Genomic DNA, 12,372 nt, shown 5'->3' on the forward strand with positions numbered 1-12,372 from the left:
GACTCCATATCAAATGCTCAATTAATTAGAAAATAATATGCACTTTCTCTGCAACTTACAAAAGTCCAAAGTCTAGAGTCACACAGCCAGTATGTGACCCAAGTGGAACTTGAACCTTGGCTTTCCTGGATTTGAGGACAGTTTCCTCTATAAGAAGAAAAAACAGGAAAAACAAACAAAAGGCTGTAAATGATTATACACAAGACTGTAAATTTGTCATTTATTTGTTATTAACCAAAAAAAAAAGAACTTAATGACTTTAAGGTGGTAGCAATCAGCTCCTGCTTATTTCCTTCTGGAAATTGGAGTTGAATTCTTTTCTGTGTATATAGCATGGAATTGTTGCTGATACTTTAAGGTTATAGTCAGAATATATGTATGTATATGTGTGTGTGTGTGTGTTCTTTTCATTCTTCTTTCTCCTCTCTTCTTTTATTTCCTGATGAATTATATTTTTTCAAAGAAGTTTGTGCCATCCTCCCAAATCAGTTTTTGTATGAAGATCACTTAGAATCATTCCAGGTATCTATAACTTTGTTTGGAAGGTCTTGCCAGTATCTTCATGTCAATATCCTACTTTTTTAATCTTCAGTCACAAATAAGGTTTTTAAGCTGTGGTTATCTTCAGGGTGGTGTGTTTGTTTACACTCAACACAAGTACTGCAGGACAAGATTGCCAAGTATCCTCTGAAATATTTGTTACCTTGGGAACTGATGAAACTTGCTTTACCAAATCCTTTATTCTCTTTTTCTAAGAAAACTTGTGAACCATCCTTCCATTTAACTGTAAACCCTTTGTGTCTGTTTGGTTTCATTTCATAGAAATATTGTCAGTAGAAATGTGGGTCTTTTCCTCTAGTATTGTATCCACTCAGTTATTAGACAAAGATCATTCACTGAGTGTCAATTGTTAATTAATCCTGGTAAATGATCCAGGATTCTATGATACTTAAAACTGTTAGCTCACTTTTCTTGAATCTTTGCTTGGTAACAAAAGGTGATCCCAGAATTAAGAGCATTTTTGTTTGTTGATTTTTGTGCATGTGATGGTTCACCATGGTTAGTACAATTCATCCTTGGATGACCAACATATAATCTTGTCTCTGGACCTGTTATTATTATCTATTAGTATTAACTAATTTTTTTAGCTTTTTTGTTTGTATTTACATTTCTATGCCATTTTTAGCATGGTAGTTTAGTATATAGTAAGCATTTAGCCTAGTATATAGTAAGCACTTAGAAAATTATTTATTTTTAAGTTGACATTTTTTATTTCAATTGATTCTCACAATTTGAAGTAGGCACTGCTTTTGTTCCCATTTTACCAAAGAAGATAATGAGATTCACAGAGTTTAATGATTAGCCCTCTGTTATACAACTAAAGTATCAGAGACAGGACAGGATTTCACAAAAATCATAGAATCTATGATAAGGATTTTCCCAAGTCCATCTCATCCAACCTGTACCTAAAGAAAATTCCACTTTATGGTATCCTCAACAAATGTTCCCACCTTTGTCTGAAAGGAATCTGTTAAATCTAAGGCAGCCTTTTTCATTCCACTTTTAGATAGCTCTAACTCCCTGCTTATTCCACTAGAATTTTCTTTCCAATTTGATATCAAACCATTAGTGACAATTCTTTGAATCTAGCCATTAAATCAATTCCATATTCAGTTATATTATTGCCTAGATCAGTGGAGTCAAATTCAAATAGAAAGGCTGCATATTGACTTAGAAAATGACATTTTAACATTATCTATGTTTGATAGTATTTTTGTTATTTTTTTTTTTGTTAAATATGGCCCAATTATATTTTAATTTGGCTCAGGCCATATTCAGGGATATTGTAGCCATATCCCCTGAGCCTTGTGTTTGATACTTCTTATCTAGACCACATTTTTATAGAATGTACATACTCTGGCCTTATTGTCTCAGGACCAGGACTGTAACATTACCCAAAAGGATTCCAGGATACCCTGAAGGGTTTGTAGGGTCTCTCTCTTCTTGCCATCAGCTCAAGTTTCAGTGGCTGTGTTATCCTCCCCATTTTGAGGGATCCAGTTACTAGAACCTCAATTACATCTAACAACTTAACAGTGAGTAGCATTTTCAAAGAATTCTTCCACAAATACAGCAAGACCTAATGCACAGTTTCCTCAAAAAACTTCAGGAGCAAACTTTTTCCTTCACTACCTTGAGCTCTGGAATAGTAGAATCAAAACTTAGGTCAGTTTCTATATAAAATTACTCAAAAAAAAAGAAAACACTCCAATATTTCATGCCTAAATGTACCATGATTGTCTGGTAACACTGAGAGTCCCTCCCAAAGATCATTGCTTATTCCTCAGGGCATGGACACAGTACTGACTTTAAAACCATCCATTCCTTTAGCATACTTTCATAAGGTCAGAATTGCTGACACTATGAACAAAGAAATTACTGAGATTCCCCAGAAACAAATGAGGCAAAAAAGACAGTAGCTGAAGCCAACAAATCTTCTTGAAGGTCCCCCATGGCCAAAGAACCTCCTCTTCAATATACAGTTAACTAACTAGAACCAGTGCCCCAACATCTATCTCTCCAATGTGTTTCCCTTACCCATCATCACAATTCTCCCAGAAGCAGCTCCCTTGCATCTTCCATATAAAGAGATATTATCTTTTCCCTAAAAACATGGAGATAGGATGTGATTCCCATACTTAACCTACTCTTGTGGTTTTCTATTGCCTACAGAATAAAATAAAAACACTCCTATTAAGCTTAGAGAGCCCTGTACCACTCTCCCCCAACCTTATCAGTCATTACTTCCCCTCCCCACACTCTGCCATTCAATCAAACACCTTCTCTTTGTTCCTCACTCTTGACCCTCCATCTCCTATCTCCATGTTTTTGCATTAGCCATTTCCCATACCTGGAATGCACTCCCTCCTCTACCTCATATATTCTCTGAGACACATCTTCTAAATGAAGGCTTTCCTGATTGACACCTCCCCTCAAACTGCTAGTGACCTCCCTCCCAAGCTACCTTGAATTTTAACAACTTTCTTTATGTTTACCTGTATTCATTTTATACTATATTTTACTATATTTACTATTATTTATATTTATTTATTTATTATTTATTATATTATATTTATTTGTTTTATTTGTTTTATTATTTTCATTTTATTTTATTGTTTGTTTTTATTATATTATTTATATTTACTATTATTTATACTATATATTTTATACTATTATATATATTTTTTATAAGTATTTGCTATCTTCTCCATTAAAATGTGAGCTTATTAAAAGGAGGGTTAGCAGGGCTAGCACATAGTAGGTACATAACCAGTATTTGTTGATCAACTGTTGTTGATTGAATGAGTGGAGTGGACTTGGAAAGAAAATGGGATCAAGGTTATAAGCATATGATTACCCTTGCAAGGAGGAAAACTATCTCTTCCTCAGCAAATGAAGAAAGGAAAGAATGAATGAAGATGTAAAGGGTACCTGCATCATGGAGTAAAGAACAAGAGAGATCTCATGGTAGTAGACCTCTGCTTTTTCAGGAAAGAATGCAGCACAGATATCTGCTCAGTGCCAGAGGGGTGTAAAAGGCATTGAGGACTGAAGAAAGAAAGAATTTGAACCATCTGGTTAGGGAAGTGGGATAGGGGAAAAAACCTAAAGATTTGTTCTGCAATAGTGATGACCCAATAAAGATTGTAGAACATGAATTTATAAGGGGAACAGTATTATGTCTTGTTCCAGTAGCATTCAGTTGCTCAAGAGTATGAATGCTATGTTCCCTCTCCAAAGATTGGGAAGCTGAGGACAAGTAGATGATATCAGATGTCTGGGGCCCAGAAACTAGGCATTAGCTTAGCAAAGATGGCCCAACTCCTTTATTCTCATTTCCTAAGAGAACCAGTGAACCATCCTTCCCTATAACTGCAACCTCTTTGTCTTCTCTTTCATTTTTATAAGGAGAATGTCAATAGAGATGTGGCTCATTTCCTTTAGTAGTGTGTCTAGAGTTGGATGAGGAACACCCATAAAATTTTCCACATGGAGAGCTTTCATTTGCTTCTGTGTCTACCCTTTCAGAATTCAATCTGGTGTCTGTGACTCCAATAAGCATAGCACTGGGCTTTTTCTTGAATCCAAAACTTTACCAGCTCTAAGTAAAGGCTATGATGTCCAACCCTAGGGACTCACTGAGGTCTGTTTGAAGAATCACTATTTGCTTGAATTTCAAATTTTTCCAAATATAGGTCAAGTATTAGAGAACTGGTTGGGGCAGCATTAGACCTTTTTCCATGTGAAATGAGTTGAATTTAATTTGCCTGATGTCTGAGTTTTTCTGATTCCATGTACGATGTCTGAGGCCCACTGGAGCAAGCTAGGAAAATTCAATTCAGTTATAAAGCTCAAGCCCAGGGTGGCCCCTGAGTTTTCTCTGGAGTAAAAAGCTTTTCCAGCTGCTATGTTGAGGTGAGGTCAGACAGCAGGCTCATTCCTTCTTTTATTCTCTTTTCTGTAACTTTTCGAGAGTAAAATTGAAAAAAAAACACCTTTTTTTATCTAGCTTTCCTTTATGATGTCAGCTCATTCCAAGCTTTAGCACTTCTCACAACATTCTTTTCAGGACTATTAAATATTTTTGTCTTTATACTCCATTAACTGCCCATCTTCTCTTATGTCTCTTTAAAAATAAAAAGTTAATATTTATATAGCACTGTGTCCATTGCACTGTGCTAAGTGCTTCTTGATTATTATTTTATTTGATCCTCACAACAATGCTGCAAGCTAGTTTCTATTTAATATTCTCACTTTACAGAGGAGAAAATTGAGGCAATCAGTAGTTAAATGATTCACCCAAGGTCATCAGCTAGTAAATGTCTAAGGTCATATTTGAACTCGGATCTTTTTGAGTCCAGGATCCACACTCCATCTCCTGAACTATCTAGCTACCCATATGAAATCTAAATTTGCCAATGTTCAACCACATTGGTCTCTTTAATTTCCTCCACTTGATTCTTCATTGGAATTGTTTTCCTTTGTGTTTATAGAATTTTATTCCTGAATATTTCCCAGCTCTCTTGTATTTGCATCTGCCATATAATTTCAGGCTGTGTGATTCTGCCTAGCCCTTCTATGAACTGAAATTTGTTTCCCTAGAATCTAGGATGCAAATCAGACCATATATACTTGAATTTCTTCACTTGTTCTACCACAGAATCCAAGATAATGTTATCACCTCTCCCTAAAATTCATATCATTGCCATTCTGGTCACCAGTTTTTCCCATTGATCAGAATCAGTTTCAGACCTGCAGCTTTCCTTATTGGTTTCCTCTACTTTTTGAATGATGAAATTATTTGTTGTTCAGTCGTTTTCAGTTATGTCTAACTGTTTGTAATTCCATTTAGAGTTTTATTGCAAAGACATTAGAGCAGTTTTCCATTTCCTTCTCCAGATCATTTTACATCTGAATCAAGTGACCTGCCCAGGATAACACAGTAAGTATCTGAGACCAAATTTATACTCAGAAAGATGAATCCTCCTGACTCCAGACCCAACATTCTATCCACTGTACAGCCAAACTACCCATTGAAATATAGTTAAGGCAAATAAAGCTCCTCTGTGTGGGGCACAGAATAAACTCTGACAACTATGTGAATAATGAAGCTCTATCATTATTCTATATGTCTTTGCATCAGACCAGACTTGTGATCTGTTTACCAAGGTGCTCTGCAATATTCTTTGATGAAAATAATGCTTCTTGTGCTTCACTCAAGTGCTCTTCATCATGAGTCCCCTTTTTCTCTCCTGATTTCAAATCCAGCATTTGGCATTCTTGCCACTATTCCATATACTGTCTTTCTTAAATAAAATCTTTTCAGTTGATTATATCTTAAAAGAATTGAAAACCCAAAGCCCCTGCCATGCCATAATAATAAAGTAGAATAAAACTTGGATAGGTAGGGAACCTATGCTTTTATTGGTATACAGATTTCTCTCTCTCCCAATGTACCCTGTCTATAATTTACAGTCTTAGAAAGTTGCCTAGAACACTCAGAGGTTAAATGACTTGCCCAAGAGCACATAACTAGTATATATCAAAGATAGAATTTGAACTCAGGTGTTCCTGGCTCCAATGCCAGATCTCTGATCTATTATTCCATGAAGAGAGAAGAAACTTAGCAAGTTTAAATAACAAGTCCTACACTTGGGTTCAAAAAATCAGCAGTGGCAGGTAGAGGATTAAGGCGTATAAAAAACAGGTAGATAGCAGTTTGTGTAAAGCAAGGCTAAGGTTACTATGAGTCAGCAGTGAGACATGAAAGACAAAAAAAAAAGTATTCAATCTTAGAATTCGTTACTAAAAACAGTGTCCAGAGTAAATGAATTGATAGTTATACTATAGTTAAACCCTTGGTCAGTCTCAAAACACACTTGGAATATTTTGTTCAATTCTAGGCCTTATATTTTGAGAAAGATATTTACAGGCTGGGGTAAATCCAGAGGAAACATCTAGAAGAGTATGGTTTTAAATCTGTGCCATATTTAAAGCCATTTTAGATTTGGGAGACATTTAGCCCACATATATAAAATTTAGCAGGGAATGTGATGTGCCTTCAAATATCTGTAAGGGCTATCAGGGGAAGGATTGGCAAATGTTTAACAACCTACTCTCTGTGAAAAAATATGCACAAGATACACTTTTAAATTTAATCTGCATTCACATTTTCTCTAACACTCTCCTAAATCTAGACAATAAACAATAATTCAAGTCCTAAATGAAAACATTTACCAGTTTCCACAATATAAACGTTCACATTGAAAACCTGACAATCAGCTAGCAAGGTTTGAAATGGTTACATCATATCCCTCATTTCTAGGTACAGGACAGATAAAATCTGTTCTCCTTAGTCTTCTAAGACAGAACTAGGGGAAAATGAGTAGAAGCTATTTCAGCCCAATATTTGAATCAATTCAATAATCAATCACCAAACACCTTCCATCTGCAAGGCACTATTCTGGAAAATAGGAATTTAAAAGCAAATTTTAAAACAGTCCATGTCTAAAAAAAAAAGTGTCCTAACAGTTAGAGTTGTCCATATGTGGAATAGTTTGCCTTGTAAAGTTTTCGGTTCTTCAACTCTTGAGGTCCTTTTTCCTTTTTTTTTGTTATCAGAAAGTTTTTGTTGGTGGATCCTCTAAAGGTAAAATATCAGAAGACAGAAAATTATCCATTGCAAAGGCAACATTGTGTAATAACGAAATAGTATCTTTATCCTTTTCTTTCCCCTCTAAGTATACATGCTTTCATCTTATTATGAACACTTAAGAGAAGGTTTTCCATGTCCAGGTACATGACTTGTTTAAAAAGGCACCCATAATTCTGACCATCTACCATTCTATACATCACTAGAAGGCATTGTGCAGTTTCTTTCTTTGTAGTCTCAACCACAAACTGTAACATAACTATAAAACTCTTTTACCCATTCTAACAAAAATATTTTAATGTTGTGTCCTGCTTTCCTGTTATCTGTGAGAATCTCCAAGTTTTTACACTCAACATTTAAAGAAAAAAATACTATTGCAATATGCAAATTATTGCAAGTTGATGGTCATAAATTTAGTGAGGTGAAGCTCAAAACTAGACATGTTAAATTGCCTCCTCCCTCAAGTAGATAATTAGAAAAAGAGATTATTTGTCTATTAGGACAGTTAAAGAAATTCTATTCCTGCAGTGCTCCTGGATAGCCCCTTTCCCACATGCCAATGATACTAGTTGACTGATGATGAAGATTGCAACAAATCTCATAATTTAAGTCCCAAACAGAGATGGCCAGTAGAGTGCCAAGGAGTTCAATGACCCAAGTGAAATGCTGGTAAAGTCACAAGAGGAATCACAAAGTAACTTTTAGTGCCATTTTCATTTAACAAGTCATACATTAGTAGAACAGCCCAAAGATTCCTGACTTTCCCTCACTCTAAGATGTTTAAATCAATTACTGTAGAAAGATTTGTTTGGCAGGCTGGTATCCAGAACTGATGAACAAAAAGAGTCCCTATGTGGCATAATGCTGTATAGTAGTGATTTTTGGTATCTTGTTCATCCAGTAACTGGAAAATGCCAGAATTTGATTACTGTCAGATTTCTATAAAGGACTTGCCTATAGAAAACAATTGGAAGAATGATTATGGACCTTTTCAGCTGGGTACCTTGACTGAAAGACTCCCAGCTGCTCTTCTCAATTATATGTGTTAAGGGACTACAGTTGGCCTCTATAAATAACTAAGATGCAACTGTTAATATCAGAATAGATTTGATATCTGCAAAATGATCAATCTTGTTTATAGTTCTGCCAATATAATGATATTCTGTAAATGTCATTTTCATGTCACCTGTTGATCTACGGAAGATATTTCTATTGCATACAATAAAGAGCAAATTTGGTAAATGATTGCTCAAGTTCCTTTCTATATGAGAACATTTCTAAAATGAACATTTTTTGAGAAAAATGGCTGTATATTATGCAAGTGTTCATAAAAATTTTATTTGTATCTAATAATACAACTCAATTTGTACTGTTTTATCTGTAGCTTGCTGCATTTTCTAACTTTTGGAAGTCAGTCTTTGCAGTACATATACAGAGAAATTGCTAAGATTGTATGGGAATGTTAGAAGAAAAGTTTCAGATTCCATTTTAAACAACATGAATTCTTATCGATTTTCTCAGTTAAAGCAAAGAACTATCAAAAAAGTTTCCTAGGTCTTTCCCCTTGTAATCTGAATCTTCATATATCTTAAGAATTTTTGTAAAACCTCCTGCTAATAAAAAATTTGTAAGATGAAGTGAACTAATTAGAACAATTATGCCATGATGGTTTCCATGTACCATTGATTTGTGTCTCATCTTTAAAAATGAAACAGTAATTTCCATTGACAGAAATTCAGATTGTTTAAAAAATAAATCTTGAAAATACAACTGATTTTTTTTTTTTTGACAACTTGATTTGGTGTCTTTTAGATGTCTAAACTGGTATAGGCAGGTATAGGCTTTTAGATGTCTATAACTGGTATAGGCAAGTACTAAGCTATATCAAATCCACTAATTTAGTATTCTCTATTCTTAAATGTGTTTGATACAAATTGCTTTCAGCTTGAACAAAAGAATAATATCAGTAACTTTTAAGACAACAAATTATACAAGTATAATTTATATATTCTGCAAAAGTACAGTTATTTTTATTGGTCTTCAAGAAGAAAGCAATAAAAGAAATTCTCATGACTGGTAACATTTAAAAATTCTTCATTTCATCTGAAATTCACTAAGTTTCAATGTAGAGTTCAAACTACCAACTCAAAGACACTCTCCTGTGAAACATCTAAATATTTAAGTGAATTTCTTATGTTGGCAAGTTTTAGACCAACTTACTAAAACTTTTGCTCAAATATTGGTGTGACTATATATATATATATATATATATATATATATATATATATATATATATATATATATATATATATATATATGGATTCACTGGGCATTGATTACTTCCACTGTTTGAGACCTTTATTTCTCAATTATTTGTTCCAGAACTGTACTGTATGTATAGCAGTAATCCAATCTTTAGGGAGAAATAATAAATTTCAAATCTTAGAAAAGCAAGCATTTAAAGCACTCCCTTTCTTATTTATGACTTAAAAATTGGTGAGAACTGTATGAGTAATTTTACCAAATTAAAAATTGTCCTCTATAGGAAATCTTAGTCAGTCTTCTTCACCCATACATCTCAACAAAATGTGAAGAAACCTGAATGGATTTTTGCTTTATTTATTTATTTTTTGATACAACCAGAAACAATCTGAAATTTTTTCATTTGTAGAATATTATTTTCTTTTGTTTTTCACTTTTATGTTAATTTTTTTTTTTTTTTTTAGTTTTTGCAAGGCAATGGGGTTAAAGTGGCTTGCCCAAGGCCACACAGCTAGGTAATTATTAAGTGTCTGAAGCCGGATTTGAACTCAGGCAGTGCTGACTCCAGGGCCAGTGCTCTATCCACTGCACCACCTAGCTGCCCCTTAAGTTAATTTTCAAGGAGAAAGAAAGTTATGGAAATTAAACCTTTCATAAAAAATTTTTTTGAAGAGCAGAACTGACCTCTGAATAAGTAGTTACATATATATTGATTCTTACTATATCTACTGCCTTTTACTTCGGTTACATTAACTACCAACCAAAGACACTCTCCAAATGCAGGCAGTTGGAACCAGTCAGTCATCAAACCCTCAATGAGCATCCTCTTTATACCAAGTTCCAGGTTGGGCTATATTAAAAGGGAAAAAAAAGATAGTTTGGTCTTGCCCTCAGAGGGCTTACAGTCTGCTTAGGGAAACATTAGTAGGCAAGGCAGCCTTCTAGACACCAACATTATATGCTGATTAAAAGAGAGCAGAGATGACCTGGCAGAATGAGGAAAGCACTAGATTAGGAGATAGTGCCAAGTTTTCCACAATGTGACCTTGGGCAAGGAATTTCTTCTGTTTGTGCTTCCATTTCCTGTCCTGAAAAATATGTAAGCTGAACTAGAATATCTCTCAATCATCCTCTAGTTTTAAAATTCTATTTCTAGCAATGCTAATTGTATAATCCAGACGAGTACTGAAGAAAGTACCGTTAAAGCATTCATTACATAGCTCAGGCAGTAAGAACCCAAAGAGCTTTGCCTGGGGCCAAAGAAGCTGTGTAATTATGAATGAAGGGGTATCTGAATATTTAATTAACTCATCTTGCTGAGTTCTCAGATTTGTACCTGGAAAGCAGTATTCTCTTTTCTTCCAGTGTGACACCTTCAAGAGAATGCACCATTCCAGGAGTATTCTGAGTATTCTTATCTAAACCATAAGTGATGATTGGTAAGAAACAAGGGCAAATGGTAGCCTATACCTTCAGCCCCCTCGTACATTACCCTATGGTTCTACCTTATAATGGGAAAACAGGATCCCCAATTTGCACAGTCTAAGATGGGTCTTCCAGAATGGCTTTGGCCAAAGTATTCTCACAAAAAAAGCCAGTATCCCATTGGTATCTGGCCATATTTGTGTGTCTCCAGAGAAGCACATATATCTTTTTTTCATAAGCATCTGTTAACATTTGATGTCAGAATATTAGGTTCTTCATGAGGTAAAAATGAAAATGTGAGAAAATCAAACAAAATTTTCCAAAGTCCATTTGTCTACATGGGTGAGTCATTTCCTAGGGGAGGCCTAGAATGTGAACATCTTGTCTCTTCTCTAATTTCATTCCATAGATCTGCTATGTGGTCCTTTACATTCTCCTGTGCCCAAACCCTGTGGTAGTGTGGGGTAAAGAGAGAGAGAGAGAGCTATATGAGGAAGCTGCTGCACAAAAAGGTTTTGCCAACTTAAGTACTCAGGAAAGGTGCCTATTAGAAGTAGCTCAAGATGGGAGGCAAGGTCAATCCATTCTTGATATTTAACTCTTCATTTTTATTATCTTTTTTCTTTTTTAAATTTTTCTTTTTTTCTTTTTATTGAATTTTACAATTTTTCCCCTTATCTTGCTTCCCTCCCAGAAGGCAGTCTGATAGTTCATTTTTATTACCTTTTGAGTTTTTGCTAAATATAACAAATAAATTTATATTTGCTGCCTCTGCTTCTGGGATCATAGTTTTTTTTTTCTTTTGATGGTTGCTATAAAAATTAAGGGAAGAAGGAACAAAAGTGAAGCAACTGAGTTCTGAGTTAGCTACTGATACTTCAATGGTCATTCATCCAGCCTACCATGATATTTCTATTGTTCATAGAAATATTATTTGGGCCAAACCTCAAAGTGGAAGGCATCACATGGATTAAATGAAGTGTTTAATGACAATATGCATCCAATTTCCTGTAGTCATCCTGAGAGTCCTCAATACCCCCCTTAAAAATTGTTACTCCTGTCAAACGGCAATTCCAACAGAGTCAACCCATTGTTCCTGCTTGATAACATCCATATGTCTGGTAAAGCTTATTGCCCCATGAAATAAAGAGTATCCTGAGGAAGGAGGCAGTGATACATATTCTTCTATACCACAATGTCTTTGACAAAGTTAGGAGAGAGCTAGAGCAAGCAGCTCATTAAGATTGTCTAAGTGTGAGTTGAAGCTATATTATTTAGAGCTAAAAAAGACAGGAAGAGAGGGGTAAGAAGTTGCCCAACCAGAAAAGACATCTTTGCCCTTTGAAAACTGATGTGACCTCAAGGTTGGTTCTGGGCTTCTCCTGTACTTCAGGTCCAATGCAGGCAGAAGTGGACTAGATTGTACACTGGAGGCAAGCAGCTTTTGCAGAGGCTTAGTCACATCTCTGTAA

At 34.9% G+C, this 12,372-nt stretch overlaps 1 long non-coding RNA gene across 3 annotated transcripts in view; it reads left to right on the forward strand.

Moving 5' to 3' along the window:
* Positions 1 to 12,372, forward strand: part of LOC141504968 (uncharacterized) — a 93,674-nt gene that overhangs the window by 28,089 nt on the left and 53,213 nt on the right. For all 3 annotated transcript variants that reach the window (XR_012473517.1, XR_012473515.1, XR_012473516.1), the window contains one exon: positions 5,461 to 5,503. This is a non-coding gene — a long non-coding RNA (uncharacterized LOC141504968). The remainder of the gene's footprint in view (positions 1 to 5,460; positions 5,504 to 12,372) is intronic.

This window comes from Macrotis lagotis, chromosome 1 (assembly GCF_037893015.1).
Source record: "Macrotis lagotis isolate mMagLag1 chromosome 1, bilby.v1.9.chrom.fasta, whole genome shotgun sequence".
In the NCBI taxonomy this organism is placed as follows: domain Eukaryota; kingdom Metazoa; phylum Chordata; class Mammalia; order Peramelemorphia; family Peramelidae; genus Macrotis; species Macrotis lagotis.